The sequence below is a fragment of the Heterocephalus glaber genome, unplaced genomic scaffold (assembly GCF_053883595.1).
Source record: "Heterocephalus glaber isolate CG9 unplaced genomic scaffold, H.glaber_assembly_v1.0 deba00001571, whole genome shotgun sequence".
NCBI lineage: Eukaryota > Metazoa > Chordata > Mammalia > Rodentia > Bathyergidae > Heterocephalus > Heterocephalus glaber.
The window spans coordinates 1881859-1906430 of record NW_028258356.1 but is presented as its reverse complement, the minus strand read 5'-3'; the positions used below and the strand labels follow the sequence as shown (position 1 = coordinate 1906430).

The window sequence follows — 24572 nt, the reverse complement described above, 5'->3', positions numbered from 1 at the left end:
GCTCTACTAAGTAATAAATAGAATATAAGAGTAATTCTACATGAGGAAGTTGAAATTAGGAAAAGTACCATAATATTTTATACTTAAAAAAACTTTTAATATACTATTCAAGGGGAAGAAACCAACATTTACTTGTTACCTTTTCTATGTGAGGTGCTTTTACATAATTTGAACTTATAAGTATCATAATAGTCTATGGAATAGATTTTATTAACCTTCCTTTTCAGATAATGACAGATAAGATTAAAGTCTCACTAGAAATCAAACGTATTGGTGTTTTTTCATCTTACTGACTAGTTTTAAAACAAAGTCATTATTTTCCTCCTCGCTCTGAGCCCCTTCCTTGCAAAAATTAATGTTCCATATTATCATATGTAGTCTAAGAAAATTAGACAGGGTCACAGAACTACTAAGTAACAATTAGATTTAATTCAGGTAATCCATCTTTAAGAACCTATACTTTTAACTACTACTGACATTGTTTGGATGCTTCAGACACCATGCTTTCATTCTGCCCACATGCTTCCAGTGTGCCCTGTGGTTATATTTCACTTAAGCTAGTCTTTTTTCTTCTTTTTTAGTTTCTTGTTAATTAATGCAAGCTTACATGTGGAATATAGTTTCTCTCTTTTGTTAGCTACTTTTCATCCTCCCCACTATAGCAATAATGGTAATGATAATGATAATGATGTCTGCTAAATTTACTGAGCACTTAATGTGCCAGCTGTCTTCGTCCAAGCAACAACTCCAGGGCCGGGGATTTAGCTCAGTGGTTCCAGCGCCTGCCTTGCAAGCGCAAAGTCCTGAGTTTGATCCCCAGTACCAAAAAAACCCAAAACAAAACAAGCAACAACTCCATTGAAGCAGATACTATTAACTCTGTATTTTAGATGAGATTTCTATGGTGTAGAGAGGTTACATAACGTGTGTTATGTTTGCATCTAAAATGTTCCCCAAAAGTCTCATGTGTCCAGAGGTGGGGCTTTTGGAAGGTGATTGAATCATGGAGCACTAAATTCATCAGTGAATTAATCCTGTTGATGAGTTATAACTGAGTGTGCTGTTAGAAGGTGGGGCCTGGTTGAAAGAGATGGGCTACTGGAGATGTGACCTGCAAGAGTATATTCTTATCCCAGGCCCCTTCCTCTCACTGTGCTTCCTGGGTGCCATGGATTGAGCAATTTTTCTCCATTATGCCTTTCCACCACATCATTTCTTCCTTAGAACCAGCTGACTGTGGAATGAACCCTCCAAAAGTGTAAGCTAAAATAAATTTCTCCTTTAAATTATGGGTATTCAGATATTTTGTCCCAAGAACAGGAAAGCTGACTATTGTGTATCCTCATAATATTAATTAATGATAGACCCTGCATTGGCCAGATCTGTCTGACTTCAGGGATTCACTTTTTTAAAAAATTATCTTTTTCAAAACCCAGGTATAACTTACATAGTGAATTGCCCAACTCTAGTTCAATGAATTCTGATATGTTATATACCTGTGTAATAACCATCAAGAACATTCTCAGGTAAAAGGCTCTCCTAATGCTCCCTCCCCATATATAATCCTTCAAAAGTAAACACCACTTTGATATCTCTCACTATGGATTTGCTTTGCTTATTTTGGGACTTTCTTACATTATATACTCTGTGGTGTATTTCTTTCCATTCTTTTTTTTTTCCCAGTAGTGGGGACTGAACTCAGGAAGCTACATCCCCAACGTTTTAAAATTTCTCTTGAGTCAAGATCTTGCTAAGCTGGCCTCAAACATGTAATCCTCCTGCTTGAACTTCCCAAGTAGCTGGAATTACAAGCATGCACCACTATGCTTGGCTTAGAATCCTGTTAATGACCAGTGGATACTTTATCCAACTAAACTGCCAGATTCTTGGTCCTATTTCCCTAGGCTTGTTCTTACTAATGTTAATGATATAATAATCTAATTAATGTTAATATATTAATGAGCAAAAATGGCTGAAGTTTCTTTTTTTCAAATAATTAACTAGTATCACAATTGACCTGAAGCCTAGAAGAATAAGCACTGAGAATTTTAAGGAGAGTCTAAGAGAATTTTTAGGGCAGAATATAAAAAGATTTTGTTTTTGTTGAACACAGTGTTTTAACCAGTTGTCTTAGCTCATTTTTGTGGCTATAACAAAATGCTTGAGACTGAGCAATATATATGTAACAGAAATTTATTTCTCACATACCTGAAGGCTGGGGTGTTCAAAATCAGGAGATTAGTATGTCCTGTGTCTGGAAAAGTCTACCTTATATTTTCAAAATGGCTTCTTGTTTCTGTGTCCTTACATGGCAGAAGATAAAGCAAAAAGGGCATAGTTACAGTAATTTTAGTTGTATATGATCCTTTAACTTTAGGAAAAAAACTCAAAGTATATAAAAGGAAAGCAAAAGGTTGAAAAGGAGAAACAAAGCATATACATAATCTGAGCAAAGAGAGCTGTGTATATTTTGTAATATTGGCATAGAAAAGTGTCTTAATCTGTTTGTGCTGCTACAGAAGACTGTGTACACAAGACTGTATACACAAGACTGGATAATATTTTTTTTCCAAAAAAACATTTATTTTTCATTATTCTAGCAACTGGGAATTCAAGACCAAGGTGCTGCCAGATTCCTTGTCTAGTGAAGACCTCATGAAACCATCCAAATGTCTCTATGGGAGGAAGGGACAGAAAGACAAAAGAGGGACAAACTCTTTGCTCACATACAAAAGTAAAGGGTCAAGAAAGTACTTCCTTCAACCTTGAGTCATTTTGTAAGGGTACTAATCACCTCCCAAAGAGTCTCCTCTCTTAATACTGTGGCGTCTGTGCTTGAGTTTCAACATACGGATAGAAATACAGAAATTAAAACGGGTATGTGTGCCTTTAAATTTTATTTATAAAATTAAAATGTTACATGTATAAATGAAATTGACATATTACAGAAATCATAGGTGCATAAAAAGAAAGATTAACATGATATGAAAAATGAGCATTGAAGTTATAAAAGTTTTGGGTTCTTTTCCCAGCTCTACAGCTTACTATCTTATTAACTGACTTAAATCACCTAATCTTTCAGAGTCAACTTTAATATCAACATGAAAATATTTGACATCCTTGACATGTTAGTGTAAAGGTCAAATATGAAATAATGTATATTATTTTATACTTCATAAAGTCTCATGTGAAATTCTATATATAACTGGGGGAGAGAGATCCCACATAAAACACCAAGTACAATAATTGATGTGTAAAATTGAATATTCTGACCATGTTATGTAATAAAAAAAATTTAGTGAAATTGTTTTTGGAGAACTACTTTAATAATGTAAACTGCCAATCACTCAGTTTGAGTTTGTCATATCTAAACTAGTGGATTTTTGAATATCTAACAGCAATTTTCTTCCCCATTTCATTTGATCAAGTTTTTACATTTTGCATCTCAGTTCTAAATTTTGTTGGAAAACCAGATATAATGTTTTTACTGTTATCACTTTCCTTAGAATTTCTTGTGTGGCACATAAATTTGCTTAGCGTCTTCTGTAACAAAAATTATCTAATTGCCAATTCAGAGTGTGAAGAAGGTACTGTGGAGAAAAATATGAAATACTTTTCTTATGATAACCATATTGTTATTAATCCATAGTCAGTGAAAAACTGAGGGGGTTGGGTAGCAACAATAGGTTATATACTCAGCTTTACTTTGGAGTGTCCCCTATTGGTAAATTATGTCAAATGTTTGACAAAGTAAAAATTTGTGTTGAGGCATTAGAACAATTAAATGGTTAGAGAATGGCATCAGCAAGATGGTAGAAAAGGACAAACATTTGTCTCCACCCAGAAACATCCATTTGAATGACTACCCACACTTCAAAATACTTTCACAAGAGCAAAAGTATCCAGGTGAGCTATTACAGAATTGGATGTAGCACAAAACTTTTTTTAAAAAAATACTACGTGGAAAACATCAGGAAGAACAGTTTCATATTGTTATTGAGTTATGGTTTAAATGTATCCCTTCCAAAATGCAGATGTTGATTTTTTTTTTTTCCTTGAAATACTGGACATCAAAGCCAAGGAGTACTGGGATACAGCCCTTTTAATTTTATTTTTGAGACAGGGTTTTGCTAAGTTGCCCAGACTGGCCTAAAGTTTGTGATCCTTCTGCTTTAGCTTCCAAAGCAGCTGAGATTAGAGGTATATGCCACCACACCCAGCTCACATACTGAAATTTAACAGATAATGTGATAGTTTCTGTGGTGGGACCTTTAAGAGGTGATTAGATCATAAGGGCTCCTACCCTTATGAAAGAGATTGAGGCCCTCAGATATTTGACTCACAAGCTCTCCTGTCTTCTTCCATGTGAGAACATAGAGTTCTTCCCTTTCATAGAGTGCAGCAAGAATGTGCCATCTAGGAAGCAAAGAGCAGCACTAACCAGACAACTGAATCTGCTGGGCCTTGATCTTAGACTTTTAAGCTTCCAGAACTGTGAGAAAATCAGTTTCTGTTCTTTATAAATAACTTGGTCCCATCACTTTTGTTTCAGCAGCAAAAAAAAAAAAGGAATAAGTCATTGTGTCACTCCTCCCACAAATCCAAAGAGTACAGCACAGCATGTAGAGAAATACATTCAATGTGAGGAAGAGAAAGTGAAATGAACATACAACTTTTAGCCAGGAACCCCAGCATCAGGCCTAATACAGGAACCCCAGTGCTGGTCAGCTCCTAATGGCTCTAGGCTCCAGGTTGACCCATGTAGCCCTAGGATCAAAGCCCAGCCTTACACCAGTCTATCCTTAAGTGCCCTAGGCTCTAGGAACACAAGCTTTAGTCTCACCTCAGTCCCAGGCTGGCTGCTCCAACTTCAAGCTAGACCGTGAACAGAGATTCCAAGCCTGCTACATTATCAGGCCAGCTGCTGGAGCCCTGCAGTCCAGTAAACTCAGATTCCAGGCCTGCTCAAATAGACTCAGTGTCAGAACAGCCTCCACAGACCCAGGCTTCAAGCTAAACCCCATGTACCCAAGGCCTAGACCTTCTAGAGACTGACGCTCAAGGCCTACCACCATGGACTCAGGACCAGGGCCATTACCATGGGTCCAGGATCCATGGATCCATTGCCAAGGACCAAGCCTTCTTCAGTGCTAGATTGGCCTTCATGGACTTAGGCTTCAGGCTGGCTCCTGCAGGTACAAGCTTCAGGTCTTCCCATGTGGGCTCAATCATGAAGTTAGCTCCAGTGGACTCAAGTTCAGTCTGGCTTTCACAGACCACTCAGGCCACTTCATTGACCCAGTTCCATGGCTAAACCACCCCCATATAGACATAGGCACCAGGACAACCTGTGTTGTCAGCACCACAGATTCCAGCAGACCTCACTACATAGCCCATCTAAATTGTCTAGCCTGTCTGGCTGCCTACTTCTTCAGATGGGCAGTTATCACATAAAGAAACAAGAATCATGAATAATGAGGGAAACATTCCACCAAAAAAAATCAAAAGAACAGTAACCAAATCTATAGAAATGGAGAATGTTAGGATTTAGATCTAAATTGTCCCCCAAAAGTCTCATGTACTCAGAGGTAGGGCCTAGTTGAATGTGGTCACTGGAAGGTATATTTTTGAACCTGACTTCTCCCCTCTCTAAATTCCCTGCTTCCTGGCTGCTATAGGTTGAGTCGTTTTTTTCTGCCATGTCTTTCCACCATGCCGTTCTGCCTTAGAGCCAACCAACTGTGAATTGAATCTTCTAAAAATCCATGAGCCTAAATAATCCTCCCCTCCTTTAAGTTGCACCTGTCAGGTATTTTGTCCCAGTGACAGAAAAGCTAGCTAATACAGACAAATTAATACCAGGAGTGGGGTATTGCTATATCTGTATCTGACCATGTCATTCAAAATCTTTTTGTTATTGTTCATATCTAGCTGCCCCCCACCCAAAGCCTCATGTGCTCATAGGTGGGGCTTTTGTGAAATGATTGCATCATGGAAGCATTATACTCATCAGTGAATCAGTCCACTGATGAGTTTATAACTAAATGTGATATTGGGAGATGATGCCTAGTTGGAGGTGAGTCACTGGAGGTTTGGCTTGGAAGGGTATACCTACCTCTGCCTTTGATCTCTCTCTGGTTCCTACCAGCCATTCCATAAGCACTCCTCTGCCTTGTCCCTTGGCCATTGCTGCCATGCCCTAGAGCCAGCAAACTATGGTCTGGAACCTATACAAACAGAGCCAAAATCAACCTTTCCTCCTTTAAGTTATGTGTTAAAAATTGTATCTCAGTGATGAGAAAGTAAGACACTGGTTTGTAAGAGGAGTTTGGAAAAGTTTGGAGATGCTGGCTAGAGAAACCTTAGAATGCTCTAAGGAGAAAAAGATTCTGGTTGAACTTCAGAAGACCAGAAAGCTGGTAGAAATTTGTACAGTAAAGGCCAGGCTCATGAGGGTTCAGTTAGGAAGAAAGACTATTGGAAACTGAATTATGTAAAGGCCATGCCTGTTTCATTCTGGCAAAGAATTTGTCTACATTTTTCCCATATCCTAAGACTTTCTGTGAGGCTGAATTTAAAGGTGGCAGACTAATTGGCCTGGTGGAGGAAATTTGACTGCTCATTCAGGCTATGGATACTGCTGATTGCTTTTAAACAGATTTATAGTAAAAATTAGGAATAATAGAGCCAAGAGATGTGGAAAGTTTACAGTTTCACCAGGAAAGAAATGCCTACAAAGTTGGAACTGTGAAGAGCATGATTGCTGAAAAGATTAGCATTTTTTTTAAAGCTAAGTATTTTGCATCAGGAAAATAGAAAATGTGGCTTGAAGGAATCTCGGGAATTGGCCAGACCTCACCCATCACAGGCTCAAGTGTGTAAAAGGGTAAACTCCTTTGAAAGACTTTGCTTTGAGAAGAGAATCCCATAGCACCCTGCTTATTCAGGACTGCTTAGGGAAGTGTTTTCCCCAGTTCAGCCATCTAGGCAATCAGAGACTACTACTGCCATGAACCAAGGGAGCAGGCTTCTGCTTAAGCTAGTTGAAGACTTTGGCATTATCCATGTGGTATTTGTTTTGTAGGCATGCAGAATGCAAGAATTATGGGGTCATGGAGGTTTCAACCCTAACTTCTGAGGAGGGCCTGGGAAATCAGTCAAAAATGTGTCAAAAGATCACAATTCCTTTCCAGGAGCCGCTAAGAGGGTGATGCTTGAAGCTGTGAGAGTAAAACCAAAGATGAAATGGAGAACCCAGAAAGTCAGAGAACCTAGGAATGTGGAAATTCTGCTGAGGAAAACTACAGGCAGCAAAAGGAACCAGCCTATGAGAGAGGCCTCTTGGGCTCCAATCAACAAGGCCATAGGAATAGGCTGTCTAAACCCTTTGGAACTCACATCTCGCCACAACTTACCCTGAGTGCATAACATAAGAGCTGTAGGGTTTAGTATTTGGCCTGCTGGGTTTTGGTCTTGCTTTGGTCTCACTCCTTTCATTCCTCTTTTCCTCCCTTTTGGAAAGCAAATGTTTATGCTATTTTATGGTGGAAGTCTTTAACTTTTTGATTTTCATGGGGACTTACAGCTAAGAGTTCATCTTGTCTCAGAGGACACTTTGGACTTGGATTTTCAGTAGTGCTAGAACTGTTAAGATTTTGGAGTCTCTTAAAGGTGAACTAAATACATCCTGCATAAGATGGACATGAACCTTTTGGGAACAAAGGGTAGACTATTATGGTTTAGATCTAAAACATTCTCCAAAAATCTCATGTGGTCAGAGGTGGCCCTGGTCAGAAGGGGTGGGTCACAGGGAGCATAACCTGGAAGATTGTTTTCTTATCCTCAGCATCTGCCTTCTCTCACCCTCTGCTTCCTGGCTGCCATGGGTTGAGTCACTTTCCTTCACTATTCCTTTCCTTCACCCTGGTTCTGCCTTAAAGTGCACCAACCATGGATGGAATCCTCTGAAAACTGTGAGCCAAAATAAGCCTATCCTCTTTTTAGTTGTTGGTGTTATGTATTTTGTCCTAGCCTTAAGAAAGCTGGCTAATACAAATATCTATATACTGCCTATGAAAGTTCTAAATAATCATCATCGAGATCAGTGAGCTATAAGAGAACAGATAACTAAACAGTATCTGAACATACTGAACAAAATGAAAAATTCAGCGGGACAGAAGCCATAAAACAAAATCTGTAGCTGAAGAACATAATGCTTGTACTGAAATTTTCAGAGCTTTAAGCAGACTTTACCAAGCTAGTAAGGTTGAAGACAGATCATTTGAAATTATTCAGTCAATGGAATACCTGCCTGGTATCTCAGAGATAAATCTGTATAGCCCAAGCAATTTTGAGCAAGAACAAAGATGGAGGCATCACATTACCTGGTTTCAAAATATACTACAAAGCTAAGATGGACATGGTGCAATCCCAACACTCCAGGAAGTTGAGGCAAAAGTATCTCAAGTTCAAAACCAGCCTGATAAACTTAACAACTTAGTGGCACACTGTCCTAAGATTTAAAAAAAAAAAAAAAAAAAGGAAGGGGGCCATAAAAATAGACCAATGGAATAGAATATACACAGATATAAACTACGCATTTGTGGTTAACTGACCTTTAACAAGGTTTCCAAGAACACAAGGGGAAAGGACAGTCTCTTCAATAAAAAGGAGTTGTAAAACTATATCCATATGCAGAAGAATGAAATTGACCCTTCTATCACACCTTGCAAAAATCAACTCAAAATGCATTAAAGACTTAAATCTATGCCCTGATACTATATAATTACTAGAAAAAAACATGATGAAAAAAGTTCTTAATATTGGTCCAGGTGATGAATATTTGATATGTACAGGAGATCGGCCCTTGTACACTGTTGATTGTTGTGAATGTGAATTTTTATAGCCATTCTAAAAACCACTTATAGAGATTCTTCAGAAAACTAAAAATAGAACTACCATGAGCTCCAGCAATCCATTTCTGGTATAAATCCAAAGGAAATGAAATCAATATGTCAAAGAACTACCTGTCTTATGTTTATTGCAGTGTTATTCAGAATAAACCAAAGTATAGCATTAATAACAGTGTCCATCAATGGGTGAATGGAAAATGTGCCATTTGAAAATGTGGAAGAGTGTATCTGTCTATCTCTGTCTGTATGTCTGTATCTACACATACGTACAATGGAATATTAGTTATCCTTTAAAAGGATGTCTTGTCATTTGGGATAACATAGATGAACCCAGAGGGCATTATAATAAGTCAAATTAACCAGATGCAGAAAGACAAACAATACATGATATCAATATGTGGAATCTAAAAAAATTGAACTCATGGAAGTGTAGAGTAAAATGGTGGCTTCCAGGAGCTAAGGAGTAGGAACGAATGAGAAGATGTTGATCAGTGGGTAGAAAGTTAAAATTATGCAGGACAAGTAAGTTCTGAAGAGCTAATATACACAGGCACAATATTCTATTACATACTTCAAGTGAGATGAGAGAACAGATCTTAAGTATCACCACATACAGAAAAAGTAACTGAGGAAGTAAATAAGTTAATTACCTTGAGTATAATTCCACAATGTCTATGTATATTAAAACATCACATTGTCCATTGTAAATATATGTAATAGTTATTTGTCAATTATACCTCAATAAAGTTAATATATAAAGCACCTACTGGTTATTAGGATCATTCTGGAAAATTGGGATTTGTTTTACCAATTTCATTCACTTATGAAAGATTTTCTCACAGCTTTTTTGGATAATTTGGAACTCTAATCAGAAGTACCAAAAGTATGTACTGAGGGTTCATTGTGTTAATTAAATACTCTACTGGGCAATGAGTTTGCAAGAGTGAGAGAGAGAAATGTCCCTGACCTTTTGGAACTTTGAGTTAAGACTAAAATGAAATAAATGAAAAGTGGATTTCTAAGATGATATGAACAAAATAAAGAGGCAGAGAGAATATTTGGTGTGTAGAGAAAGTGCTCTGTAGTTTGAGGGAAACTCTTGTCAGGAAAAGTCCTTTTAAGACCCCCGCCAGGACACAGGAGGTGAGCTGCTCCCAGCACACAAGAGGAGGCTTCTGGGCCACCATACCACCCCCACCAGCACACAGGAGGTGAGCTGTTCCCAGCACACAAGAGGCTTCCGGGCCGCCGTACAACCCCTGCCAGCACACAGGAGGTGAGCCACTCCTAGCACACAAGAGGCTTCCAGGCCACTGCACCACCCCTGCCAGCACACAGCAGGTGAGCAGCACCCCTGCCCCTGTCAAAATGAGAAGACACATAAATCTCAAAACCAGACTCCCAGTTCACCTACAGCAACCCCAAAGGGAAACAAAATGGAACACTCTGATACTCAACCACCTGGACTCCCTGAACTGGCAACAAAAGAGGATCTGGAAAAAATGAAATCAGAAATAATTTCTCAGATAACAGCAGAGATTGTGCACATAGTGCAAGACATGATTAATAAATCTAGAGAGGAACTCAGGAACATGATAGAATCCCAACATAGGAAACAAATGGAATCCATAAAACAGATGCAAACATTTCCAGGAGATTAATAACTCCATTGAAAGTCTACACAGCAGAATGAGCCAATGTGAGGACAGAATGTCAGATATAGAAGATAAAATTGCAATTAGTGACCAGGAAAAGAAAAATTGCTTTAAAATTGTAAGGGACCACAAGAAATCAATCCAGCAGCTGCTAAACGATGCAAAGAAGAATAACATGAGACTGATTGGAGTCAATGAAGAAACAGGAGAGAGTGCAGATGACATAAAAAAACTGTTCACAGGGCCAGGGATTTAACTGAGTGGTTTTGCTGCGTGCTGTGCAAGCACAAGGACCTGAGATTGATCCCCAGTACCAAAAATAAAACCTGTTCACAGAAGTGATAGCAGAAAACTTCCCAAGCAGAGGGAAAGAACTTGACATGCAGATAAGTGAGGCATATAGGACCCTAACTAGCTTTGATCAAAAAAAATCTACACATAGGCATATAATTGTTAAGATTCCACAAACCCAACAGAAGAACAAAGCTCTACAAGCAGTTGGAGAAAAGAAACAAGTCAAATAAAGGAAAGCCCATCAGAATCACAGGAGTCTTCTCGATGCAAACCCTCAAGTCCAGAAGAGCTTGGAATGATGTATTTTAAGCCCTAAAAGAAAACAGCCTCCAACCCAGATTGATGTACCCTGCAAAACTGTCTTTCAAACCTGGTGGGAAAATAAGATACTTTCATGACAAAGAGCACCTTAGGAACTTCACGAATACCAAACCAGCACTCCAAAAAATTTTAGACAATATCCTAGGAAAAGACAACAAGAATCACAACCCCAGGAAGCCCAGCAGAATGAATCCGTAGGGCATGACAAATTAAATGCAAAGGGGGAGAATCCAACAAAGAGAAAAAGTCATGACAATAAGTCAATATGTATGAGTGATAACCATCAATTCACTAATTCACTAATCAAAAAAAAAAGACTGCCAGAATGGGTCAAGAAGCAAGATCCAACAATATGCTGCATACAAGGAGCACATTTAATTCAAAAAGAAACTTATAGTCTGAAAGGTAAAGGGTGGAAAACAATACTCCATGTGACAGGAACCCAAAAAAAAAAAAAAAAAAAAAAAAAAGCAGGAGTAGCTATCCTCTTTGCAGATCAAATGGATTTCAAATGAAAAACTGAAACACTCTGGTCCCAAGAATTTCAGATAAGGGACAGTCAACTTGTATGTACAAGTCTATTGTGAACATGTGTTTTTATTCCTCTCAAGTAAAAACTTAAGAACAGAACTGTTGGTTCTTAACAGTAATACAAGACATTTCTATGTTGTTTTCCAAAATGGCTTTATCATTTTACATTCACATTAGCAGCTTTCGAAAGTTCTAACTGGTTCACACCTAAGCTCACATTAGTTCTTTTAAAACTTTTAATTTCATCTCCCTAATGAGTGTATAATTCAATCTTGTTACCGTACTGATTAGTATTTTTCTGATTCTCGTGTTGCACACCTTTCCTTGTGCTGTCCTGGCTATCATCTTCTTGTGTCCACTTTTTAATTGGGTTGTCTATTGATGAGCTGTAAGTGTTCTTTATATATTCTGGTCATAGGTTATATGCATTATAGATATGGTTTGTTTAAGGACTATTCATTTTCTTAACGATGTCATTTAAAGTTCTAAATTTTGATGGGATCTCGTTTATCATTTTTTTTCTTTTATCCATCATGCTTTTTATATCCTAGGAAATTCTTGCCTACCCTAAATTCATAAACATTTTCCCTTATAATTTCTTCTTAAAGTTTTATAGTTTAAGTCTTTCATATTTAGCTTCATAGATCCTTTCAAGTTATTTTTATGTATGGAAATAAAGGGTTGAGGTTAATTTTTTATATATGGGGGAATAAAAAGAAAAGTACTTTTAAGAAGATCTTTAAGTGCTTGTTATTTGTTATATTCCAAGCTGAGCACAGTGCCTAGTACCTAATCTATTAATAACCAGTAAATATTTGCTGAATAAAAGGATAAATTATACTGGGTGATAGCTTTGAGTATAGATGCATTGACCAGAGTCAGAATATCACCCAACTTTCTTGGCTGGTCATATGCACGTGGGTTAGACTGGTTTAAAAATACAAAAATAGGAAAGCTACTGGACGTGTATGCAGCATAATTACTTCCTTTTAACATGGTCCAGTTTATAAACCCAAGTAAGACACCAAATATTGATGAAAATGATGACTCATTTCAAGGCCACATTCAGTTTAGCACTAAATTACCAAGTAACTGGGACAAAGGATATATACACAGAAATAAAGATAGATTAGATCAGGTGTGTACAGGTTAGTATGGCCATAGGTAAAAATAAAGATCCAAATGAGTTGATGTATCATCTTAATGCTTTCCTTGTAACTCACAAATGTCTAAGTTCAGTCACTGAGTCAGCTCAAATAATCAAAAGGGGTTCACAACTGCAGACCCCTTAGATGAAGGGTTGTACTTAAGAATCTGTTTCACTACCATATAAAAATTTATTGTTGCACAAGAGTAATATCTTAATGTAGTCTATTTCTTGCTACATTGCTTCATCATATGCCCTCTGCTAGATGTGTAGGTCTACCAGAACCTCAGTGGAACTAAATAATTGGGAAAATGAGAGTAAAATACAAAATTTTATGGAATAATTAAGTGCTAACCTATAAATGTAATAGGGAAGTAATAAGGAAGAGAACCAACTTTTTATGATCTCTTTCACTTTTGTGAAACTTACTGCCATTGATAGCACTTTATGTTGCATTCAGTAGATCTACCTGTCATGTACATTTTTTTCTGTCCATAATCATATATGAATAACATACCTACAGATCAACCTATGAACATTGATGAGTATGGCAGAGATTATGGTTTTCATATATCCATTCCCTCCTTTTTCAATAAGAGAACCCTAATTTTTAGTTGGAAATGTTGTCATCCATCTAAAAGACTACATTTCAAAATCTACAGCTTAGCAAAAAGTGACAAGCTCTTGCCAGTGAAATCTAAGTGGAAATATTGTACAGTACTTCTGTAAAACTCCTTGAAAGAGAAGGCATGTATACTTTTTGCTCTCGTCTGTCTTGCTTTTTGAAATACAGAATTGATAGCTGGCACTCTAAAATTCAGATTGGACCAAAAGGACAAGGGCCATAGTGAAAACTGGAAACATCTCAGTTCTCTGATAACTGTAGAGCCACTATATCAGCCCTGAACTACTTTTGACTTCTCTTGAATGAGAAGCATCTGTCTGGTATATGACATTGTTCTTTTGAGTTTCTGTTACTCTCTGCTACACTACATCTTAATCTTTTCACTATATGTCTTTGTATTAGGTAAGTCCTCTCTAGTCCCTTTCCAGATCTAAATTACCTTTAGACCCTCCCTATCTATAAATTTTTTTAATATCTTGGAGTTAAGGCCCAGTCTCTTGTCTCTGATCCTCAAATAATATCTGGTAGACATTCTGCTTGCTTCACCCCTTCTTCAGGGATTCTTCCTCTAAAGAAGGACAATTTTATTTTAGCTGAGCTTTTCCTGGTAGGTGCACTATGCCACAAGATGATAGTAGTAACAACAATCTACATGATTAAACGTTCACCATGAGCAGTTGTTCAGTCCTGTTTTACAAAGCGGATGAATAGGGCTCAGGGTTTAGCTCAGTGGTTCTAGCACCTGCTTTGCAAGTGCAAGGTCCCAAGTTCGATCCCCAGTACCAAAACCAAACAAACAAACAAAAAAAGGGGGATGAATAGGAAGAATAGTCTGCTTGAGGCAGAAAAGGCTAGCTGTCTACTGATATTCAGTGAACCTGTGTTATTTGCTCTTAAGCATAGTCCTCTTTGAGTGGTATTTATCAGAGGCCATTTACTCCCATGGTTTGTTGCTGCTTGTCCCTTTAGAAAGAAGTCAAAGTTATTTGTAAAGTTTTGAGTTTTTTACTTATGCAAGATATATGTATTCACATTTCACATCTTCCAATTCCAGAGTCACTTCATAGTTGAAGAAATTAATCACAAATGAAAGGATATACTGAGTAAATCAGACCAAGGGAAAATATATATACTAGTTAATCAGGGATTTTTGGAGAATAAAACATTTTAAGATGAAACTTAAAGCCAGATGAGGGAAAAGATAAAGGTCTGTAGATATTTTGTGGTAGATAGACTTTTCAGAGGCTCTTAAGTCAATTTGCTATCTTAAAACCAGTCTAAAGGAAGGAAGTTTTAAAAACACACTCAAAAAGTTAGAGTATCTGGACATAAAATAAATCCATATCTAACCCTTCATCATACAGATGAAAAGTCCGAGTCTTGACAATGTGACTAACTTAACCAATAATATAACTAGTTAACATCAGGGTCAAGATTAGAATTCAGATCTCTTAACTGCTAATCCAGTGGATTCCATCAAAACTAGGGTGACTGGAGTCTAAGTACTAAATATGCACTTACAGAAAAAAAGCAAGAAAGAAAGAAAAGAGGGAGGCAGAGGGAAAGAGAAGGAAAGGAGGGAAGGAGGGAGGGAGGGAAGGAGAGAGGAAGAGCAAAAACAAAGGAGGGTAGGGCTGGGGATTTAGCTCAGTGGTTTCCCCACCTGCTGCGCAAGCCCAAGGACCCGAGTTCGATCCCTGGTACAAAAAAAAAAAAAAAAAGAAAACAAAGGAGGGTAAAAGGGAGGAAATGAATGAGGTAGATCCTGCAAGTCTGATACTGAATATGGGGAAACCCAAATGTAAATAGTAGTAGAATAGAATCTCAAGCTATGTTGCCTTTTGTAAAATGTTGATTTTTATCATATTAACTGTATCAATTTTTTTCTTCCAGAATTGTTAAACAAAAGGGATACACACACACACACACACACACACACACACACACACACATATATTTAGGCTCTGAGACTTTTTTATATGAGATGATGTGTATCATTTCAAATCCAGCTTCATTTGATTTGGGCAGTACTTTGAAGCAATAGTCAAAGAACAAGAATGAGTCTGTTGTTTGAAAATGCCTGGCTGAGAGCCATGGGAGTCAGAATAAGGTCATGTTTGCCTTATTGGAAATTTAATCCTTATGTAGATTCAAAAAAGGCAAAGAACAAGGTAACGAAGTCCATTGGAGACCTAAATTGGGAGGCATTGTCACTGTGACTGAAAACCAACTTAAAAGAAAATACAGTATACCTTGCAAAGTCGCGGCTCAGAGTTCTCAGCCTCAGTGGATTGAAGATTTTTCCTTAGAATCTAACTAATAATTGTTCGTGGAAACACCCACAATTTCATGGAAACCGCAAATATCCTCCACAATTGTTGTCTTTTGGGTTTTTTTGGCGGGAGGTTTGAAAGTACCCAATCCAAGACAGTTATTCTGTTCTTCTTGCTGCTGATTGGCTGCTGCCCTGTAACCATCTCCACAGATGCACCAGCATTCCCCAGCAAGTTGCTGTGCTGCATGTAGCCATTTGGAGTGCTCTTGGTTTTGTTCTTCTTAAAGCCCTAACATGCCGCCAAAACACCCTGCACCTTCTAAGCCTTTACTGATACAGTATTTTATTAAATTAAATTATATAACTGCAGAAGATATAGCACATTTCGGATTTAAACTACAAAAATAGTCAATTATGGGCATTTTTGTGACTATATCTGAAATTCATGGTTTTTCACAATTCACAGATGCTCTAGGAGCCTAACATCCACGAATTTCAGGGGTCCACTTTAATCAAGTTTAGATATATACAGCAGGCAGATAAAGTGGGAGTTTAGCTCAAAACCAACTGAATAGCTTGAAATGAAAATGGATTCCTGCAATTCTACAGATAGAAAATGATGAGAAAACAAAAAGGAAAGGGGAATTATAACAGTTTGTAAAAGTATACAAGATTATCATTTTGAATAGAGAAAAAATACCCCAAATAAAGTATGTTTTTGTATACATGCATGTAAGTGACATGATGAAATACAGCACATGATTGCTATGAAGTAAATTCTTTCGGAAATCACACACCATTTGACAGGAAATGGACCCTCCAGGCACAACTGGATGAGATAATTGAAGTGGCCTTTTCAGCAGATATCACCATTTACTCATGAAAAGAATCCATTAAAGATGGCAAGAGATATTCAGATTAAAGGCTGGCTACCCAAAATTATTAAAAGATCCGGCTACACAAATCCTCACTAAGTCAAATGTATGTAAAGGCTTATTGCTTTGCAAAAGTATAATAGAAACCATAAGTGATGAATGATAGATAAAAGGGAACAGAATTGAAAGGGGAAAAAGAGAGTTTAGTATGATTGTTAGTAAATTTCTATCTAGCCTTCAGTTTTAATAGGATGTTCAACTTTACAATGAAGTAGTCAGTATTTATCAGTTAGGGTTCTTGGGAGCTTAAAAGCAACAACTTTAAATGATCTCCCAGAAGAAGAGTTAGGAATGACTTGAATACAGATTTTCTCCTTCTCTCTTCTGAAAATCTAACTTTAAAAATCAAATGAACATGGCCATCTGGAATGCTCTGCTCTTCCCCAACCAGCACATATGCTGCTTCTGATCATTTTCTTAGACCACCAGGCTGTTTTGACAGAGGGCACTGTGTCAACCTTAATTTACTTCAGTATATCCTTTTATGAACCAGTCCATGGAATCTTTAACCACCATCCTATTTCTTTTGCCTACTCAGTTCTGTGCATCTGATTTATTCTAAAAGGAAACTCAGCGAAATGTCATACTCTTCAGATTTTTAAATCAGCAATATCATAACATGCTGTCAGAGTAGTAAATGGAACATCAACATCTGTGAAGGCACAGTGGTAATTACAAAGAATTCACTGAATGCAGAAACAAAACCATCATTGGAAAGGTAGATTTTTATATTCAAAGAACTTCAGATAAGTAGTTATGGTTGAGGGAAACTTGTTTGTAATTCAGCTAATATTTATGAGGTTTATTTGTACCTGCCACATGGACCATGCACTACTTGCTTGATTTTGGTTCTTACTGGGGATGTACTTCAGTGGTAAAGGTCCTCAGTTCAATCCCCAGTACCATAAAAATAAAAATAACTAATAAGAGCCAAATATATTTCAGTCTTAGTCCATTTGGGCTGCTATAAAAAATACCATAGATTGGGTAATTTATAAATAACAGAAACTTGTGCTCACAATTACAGAGCCTGAGATCTAGATCTAGGCATCAGTAAGCTCAGTGTTTGGTGAGGACTCATTTGAAGAGCAAACAGTTCCCTAAAGACTTTTTTGTAAGGTCACTAATCCCATTCATGAAGTCAGAGCCCTCAAGACCTAATCATATCCCCAAAATCCTAATTCTTAATACTATTGTGTTGAAAATTAAATTTCAACATATGAATTTTGAGGGAACACAATTATTCAGACCATAGCTTGTGCTTATGCTGGGGATACAAAGAAATAAAATACAACCACTGCCTTTAAGAGGCTTAGTAAGAAAAGAGATTTATTAAATAGGCAGTTACATTGGGTGAAAATGTGGTAAGTGTAATGAAAAAGGCAAGTATAGGGTGCTCTGGAAGCACATAGGAGGGATTAGGAAAAGTTTTCTTTAGGAATGGCTTTTGAAACAAGTCTTAAAGAGGATAGAATGTCACTAAGACTGGGCCACCAACTGAGAAACAGCACTTTAGTAGTGCTAAAAACTGACAGGGACATTGAGTAGGGGAAAACGGTGGCTGAAGAGAAGAACCAGATCATGGAAGGCCTCACATCCTAGCAGATTTTTGATGGAATGTTTTATTCTAGCTGTTTAAAAAAAAAGTTTTAAAAACATGGTATCAACAAGACTTCTTTACAGTAGAGTATCTTGGATACTTAAATATGCCAGTGTGCATTATATATCTCTAAATAGAATATATTTTGTAGTTTCTGACCATAGAACACATCAAAGATCAGCTTTTGGGATTCAAGTTCTGAGAAGCATCCTTCAGCAAGTAGTGCACAAATCTTGGGGGGAATCTTTGAGAGTTTTATATAGATCATTAACATAGGGAGATTTGCATTTTAGAATACAGTGGTAACATTTCAGAATTCTCTGGCAATCATGTACAGGACAATTGTAAGGTGACAGAATTGATAGCAGAGAGTCCATTAGGAGACCATTGTTTTCAAAGGAGCAAACATGAGAACCTGCACTCCTGTAGAAGTAGGATAAGGATTTTTAAGTGTCTAAGAGGTTTGATTGACAGAATTTGATGGCTGAATGCAGGGATTAAGGGATAGGAAAGACTCAATTTATAACATAGAGGATCAAATGAATGGGGGGTCTGCAATTAAATAACTAGAAGAGGAGTAATAGGTTTAGTGAAGATGCCTTGAGTTTAATTTATGATAAGCCAAAATTGAAGAAATGTATAGGACATCTATATGGATATTCTAAGAAATATTTGGACATGAGTGTAAAGCTTTTGTTAAATGCACAGATTTTCATAGTTAATGGCATGCAGGTATAGTTACAATTATGAGAATATTAAAAAAAAAATCATACAGAAAGAGTGAGTAGAGTATAAAGAAACATGGGCCAAAAATAGAGATCAGGGGAATTCCAGCAAAAGTGTTTGCATACATAATGACTTCAAAACCTTGAATAAGCTCAAGCCATAAACACAGTTTGCCATTTAAAAGGCACTGAAAACACACTATTAGACATATTTCAGTGCTAAGTTTTGGGTCTCTATTTCATGCCTCTCTCTACTTAGACTTTATATTGATCTATATCAAGATCTAAATATGCATATTAAAATAAGTGTTCTTCACTCTATAAATTACTAGAATTTTAATTTTTCTTTAACTTCAAAGTGCTTTCTTTTACCTACCCTTTGAAAACAGATTTAGCAGCAAATAGATATGAACTGAAGTTAACATATTTGAGTTTGATTTTGCAAATCGCTAGTGGTGGGTCAGAAATTTCTACATAGGGAGGTCTTGGTGAGGCAATCTTGTTGAAAGAAGGTACTAAGGCAAAGTTTACATTGGAAATGTTTAAAAATGAAGTTGTATATTACTTTGAGGAATGTGGGGTTGATAAAATTTATATATAGGAGTATAGAGAATTTAACTTTCCGTGCAGCCTCTATTTGACCCATGACTGCTCTTTTGCATCATTAATATTCCGAGCTGCTATTAAATTAACCCTCTAAGTAGTTAACAGTATATATTTAACTATATATATAAATACATATATATATTTCCTACAACTAAATGATGCTAAGCCACATCTTCATCACATATTTATCAATTTAATTTATTATTTTGGTTTTTTTGTTTTTTGTTTTTTTTAGTACTGGGGATCGAACTTGGGTCCTTGTGCTTGCACAGCAGGCGGTGAAACCACGAGCTAAATCCCTGGCCCTTAATTTATATTATTGATGAAATTATCTGTCAGGTTCCTTTTTTAAAGCAGTGTGGTAGCATTTTAAAATACAATACCTATAACCAAGCATAGCTTTACTTATCTACTGCTGCATTCATCTACCACAATTAACTAAAGTTATTAGTGTCTGTGCAATATAAACACTATTGGCTTTCAGTTTTGGGTTTTGTTTTTGTTTTTGTTTTTGGTATGGGGGTTGAACTCAGGACCTTGTGCTTGCGTGGCAGGCGCCCAAACCACTGAGGTAAATCCCTGGCCAGCCTTCAGTTTTTATATTATAGATGCTAAAAATTTTCATAATCATCTATGTTAATCAGCTTTCTGTCACTGTGACAAAATACCTGAGAATAACAACCTGAAGGAGGGAGGGCTAGTTTGACTCACAGTTTCAGTGATTTTAGTCCATGGTCTACTGGCTCCCTTTTTTTGTTTTGGTACCGGGGATCGAACTCGGGTCCTTTGAACCTGATGTGAGGCAGAAAATGATGCTGGCAGAGGAGGAGGCTGCTGGCATCGTGGTGGTTACAAAGCAAAAAGCAAAGAAGAGGGCAGGGACAAGATATACTGTTCCTAGACATGCCCTCCATGACCTACTTCATCCAACTAGGTCCTATTCATTGATGAGGTCAGAGCCTTCATGATCCAATCACTTTGCATAAGCCCCACTTCTGAACATTGTTGCACTGGAAACCAGGTCTTCAATATGAGCCTTTAAGGAACATTTCATATCTGAAACCATAACACTAGGAAAATCCTTTATGGAAGAGTCAGAGTATAAATAAAAATGAATAAATAAGTATACATAGCATCATATCAAGTTTGAATAATAAAATATTTATCTAATTAACATAAATGGCATGCATTGGTGTTTGTGTTACAAGTTCTGTATTACACAAATGTCAAAAAGTAAAATAGAAGAAAATTCAAAATAGAGTAAAATCATGCAATCTGCTAGGTATATATTAATTAACAGCAACTTAATAGGTTATACTTCATTGATTTAAAGAAGTACAACAATTAGGTTTTTTGCCAAAGGAGTAATTTAGGCATCAGAAATACAGCTTGTAATGTAGTTACTGCAACCTTGGAAAAACCAGAGGCAGTATGTCTTTTACATATGCCCATTCCAGATAAAGCTTTGCATAAAGTAGGTTTGCCCAGAATTCTTGCAATGGGTATAATTAAGTTAAAGCTTAATGAAATTAAAATGGTTTTCAGCACTCAGGATTCATGGTCAAAACAATGTTCACTGTGATTTTCTGAGAATGATCAATGCATGGCCTGGTTCTCTAGTGCAAGAGATAATGTTAAATTAAAGGAATAAAACAATGGCAATAGTAACTTTTTCCTAAAATTGATTTCTTTCAAAGAATACCAAAGAAAAAAGTGTTTTATATCAATGCAATCTTTGTAAATTCAGAGGAAAAATGATAAATCACATTTCATAGAACATTCAAGCTGATGTTTGAAAAAATTATTTGTGAAGAAGAAAAATATATAAAAAAACCAAAATATCAGACTTAAGATAATCCATATTTCTTCTTCATGAAATATCTGGACTTGGGCTGAGATTTTAGGTATGGGGATAGGAATTATAGTAGCCAATATTTCCTAGGAAATTTAGGTGATATTTCCCAGGAGTTTCGTAGAAAATTCCCATGAAGTCTGCTCTTATGGATGCATAATGTTTTATGAGAATCTATCCTTTTTATATATAGGTTTCAAATCCTTTGGTATGGATTATCTGGTTTCAAATGAGAAAAGAACCTTAAAATATATTAATCTGAAGTTTAAGAATGTCTAAAAAGAAAATCCTCAAGTAGAGGATAAAGAGAATTTTAAGATCCTGAGATATTAGAAGTATCATCCCCCCCACAATATACCAAGAACATAAGTGAGTCAAAAAAGAATAAGAAAAATAATATTCAGAGTGAAAGCATTGCAGAATAGTGTTAGTAGGGGAAGGAAAAAAATTCAGATATATTTAATAATTTTATGAGACTTCATTTATCAGAGATGGTTTGTTATCATATGAAAACCAGACCATGCAAGTGTCCAAGAAATCTAGACTGATGTTTATGAACAATCTTGATAGGTTTTCAGCATTTAAATATATGCTTTCACTTACTTCACTTTCAAGTAACATATTAATCTACAGGTAATTATAGATTCATTTTTGGTTGATATTTTTGGTAACAACCACATAATTACATTATTTTCAATTTTAAGTCATAGCTATTTTTTATTGTAATGTGGCTTACTTTCCATTTTTCTTATAATTATGTTCATATATTATTAAACAATGTATATATTTATAATTATTGTTTGTTTCTATTATAAAAGGGACTGTAAGCTATTAACTTTTAACTCTTTTTGTTTGTTTGTTTGTTTAGGTCTCACTGTGTAGTTCAGGCTGGCCTTGAACTCACCATGCAGCCCGGGCTGGCCTCGAACACGTGGTGCTCCTCCTGCCTCAGCCTCCCTCTGAAGTGCTGAGATTACAGGCATGCACCACCATGCCCTATTTAACTTTTAATTCTTTTTTTTAAACTCTTAATTAGCTTGATTTTACACATAAACACAAATCATTTAATGTCTGAATGCTTACAAATGTTCTTCCATCTCTATCTCCTCCTGCCTTCTGTACCTCTTTCAGCTACTATTCTCACTTTATATTGTCTCATGTCTCTGCTAAATCAGATTCCAATAGCCCTGCCTAAGAAATCATGAATTAAAACATAGTAAGTGATCATTAATTTTGTTTGTCAACTTGATAGGATTGAGTAACCCTTGAAAATTGATAAAGCACATTTCTGGATGTGTCTGTGAGGTTATTTCCAGAGAAGGTTGGTATATGGAACAGCAAACTGAGTGAGAGAGATCCACCTGGAATGTGGGCAGAACCATTCCTTAGGCTTGGGTCCAGAAATGCATGCTTGTGTTCAGCCCTTCTTGAGTGGATGTCTTTTTGTTAATGCTATCACCTGTGGACATCAGGATGCAGATTTTTCAGTCTTTGTATGTGAACTTGAACCTATGGTTCTCCTAACGCTAACCCTAACCCTAACTCTAAATGGATTATCTATCTCTGGATTAATGGGTTAATAAATTACTGGAATGTTAGAGTAGGTGTGGCTTTGTTATAAATGCAAGCTAGCAAGCTTATTCTGTCTTGCTCCTGTGCCAGCCACCTTGAGACTGCAGAGAATTTTCACCAGAAAGAAAGTTTTTATGAGATGTGACCCCTCAACCTTGAACTTCCAGCCTCCAGAAGTATGAGAAATAAATTTCTTTTTTAAAAAATGTTACCTAGACTGTGGTATTCAATCATAGCCACAAAAAATGGACTAAGACACATGAAAAAAACAACTGTAGGATAGTAAAAAGAAGACTGCCAAGATTGGATATAGTCTTAGATTCAAAATAAGGTTCTCTTATCTAGACTTTAGACTAACAGATAAAATTCAAGGTATCTAGTTAAATTTGAATTTCATTAAACAGTGATTTTTATTATAAATATGCCACATAAGTATGGAACATGCACTAAAATTTTCATTTTTTCTTTTTAAATCAAATTCAAATTTAACAAGGGATCCTTTTTCTAAACCTTGAAACTTTATTTTAGATAAGTATTTTTGTTATGTATAGTTTATCAAATACATCCTCTTAAAAAAACTTTTTTGGTCTTACTCTGTTCTTCTAGGAGCTGACTCTTATAATTGTTGTTTCCTGTACCTTCTTGACAGTGACTTTTTCTTGTTGAATCCAGAAAGTGGAAGGAAAGGGAAGAATTGACAGTAGGAAAAAAGATAGAGGCCAGATTTTCTTCCTACCTTGTCATGCCTACTGAAGCATCTCTGCTAGTGGAAATATCTCTCTATAAGTATAGTGCATGCATGACATTTCCTCCTACATGGCTTTAGATTTGCATTAAACTCTGTTTCCTTCTTGGGCCTTAGTTAGAAAAGCAAGTCTTTTTAAGTCCATGGAACCTTAATCATATTTTTGTGAAATGAGGGAAATAATACCTCCCCTGCACATTTTTTTTGGTAAGAGATTATGTATGTGGCTATCAGGAGGAAATCTAATATTTCAATTGATATTTAGTATGCTGTATCAATAATTCTCTCCAGCTCTTCTATAGCTGAATAGTGACTATTGAAAAAAATCTAACGTAGACAGCAACTATAAACTCCTGACAAAATATAAAGGTTAACTTTCTGAAGGAGTTGGCTAATAATCCACAGCAGGCATATACTAGAGGAGAGTAACTTACTGAGATGAAAGAAACAGGACTGGATGAATTTTTCATTGTTATAGCTTTTAAACTAAGGGCAGTCCCAAGTCTTACCAGACTGGGAGGCTTAAAAATCCAGCAAAAAACTGATAGCCTAACTGGCAGAAGAATCAAGAGTTTAGGACAACTATAGCCACTAGAAATTGACGAAGAAATCCTACAAAGGAGGGTTCTAAAACTGAGAACACAAATCTAGCTATAAGCTCTCCCCAGATTTCCAGCTGACCCCTGAATCATACCTGCATGGGGCAGGCTCCAGCAGGCCAACTAAAACTAAAATAGTAGTACTGAAATTTAAGTGTGTTGTCTGTTTTTTAAGAGA

At 36.5% G+C, this 24572-nt stretch overlaps 1 long non-coding RNA gene across 6 annotated transcripts in view; it reads left to right on the top strand.

Annotated features, from left to right (window-relative positions):
- The window catches only part of LOC110349230 (uncharacterized), a 46988-nt gene extending 23730 nt beyond the window's left edge, over nt 1-23258 (top strand). For 2 of the 6 annotated variants that reach the window (XR_002395060.2, XR_015443463.1), the window contains exons 3-4: nt 2601-2877; nt 22347-23258. This is a non-coding gene — a long non-coding RNA (uncharacterized LOC110349230). Of the gene's footprint in view, nt 1-2600; nt 2878-7193; nt 22287-22346 lie in introns of those variants that run through there. The other 4 variants (XR_015443466.1, XR_015443464.1, XR_015443465.1 and 1 more) reach the window with 3 other exon arrangements.
- Nucleotides 23259-24572: the final 1314 nt, after the last annotated feature.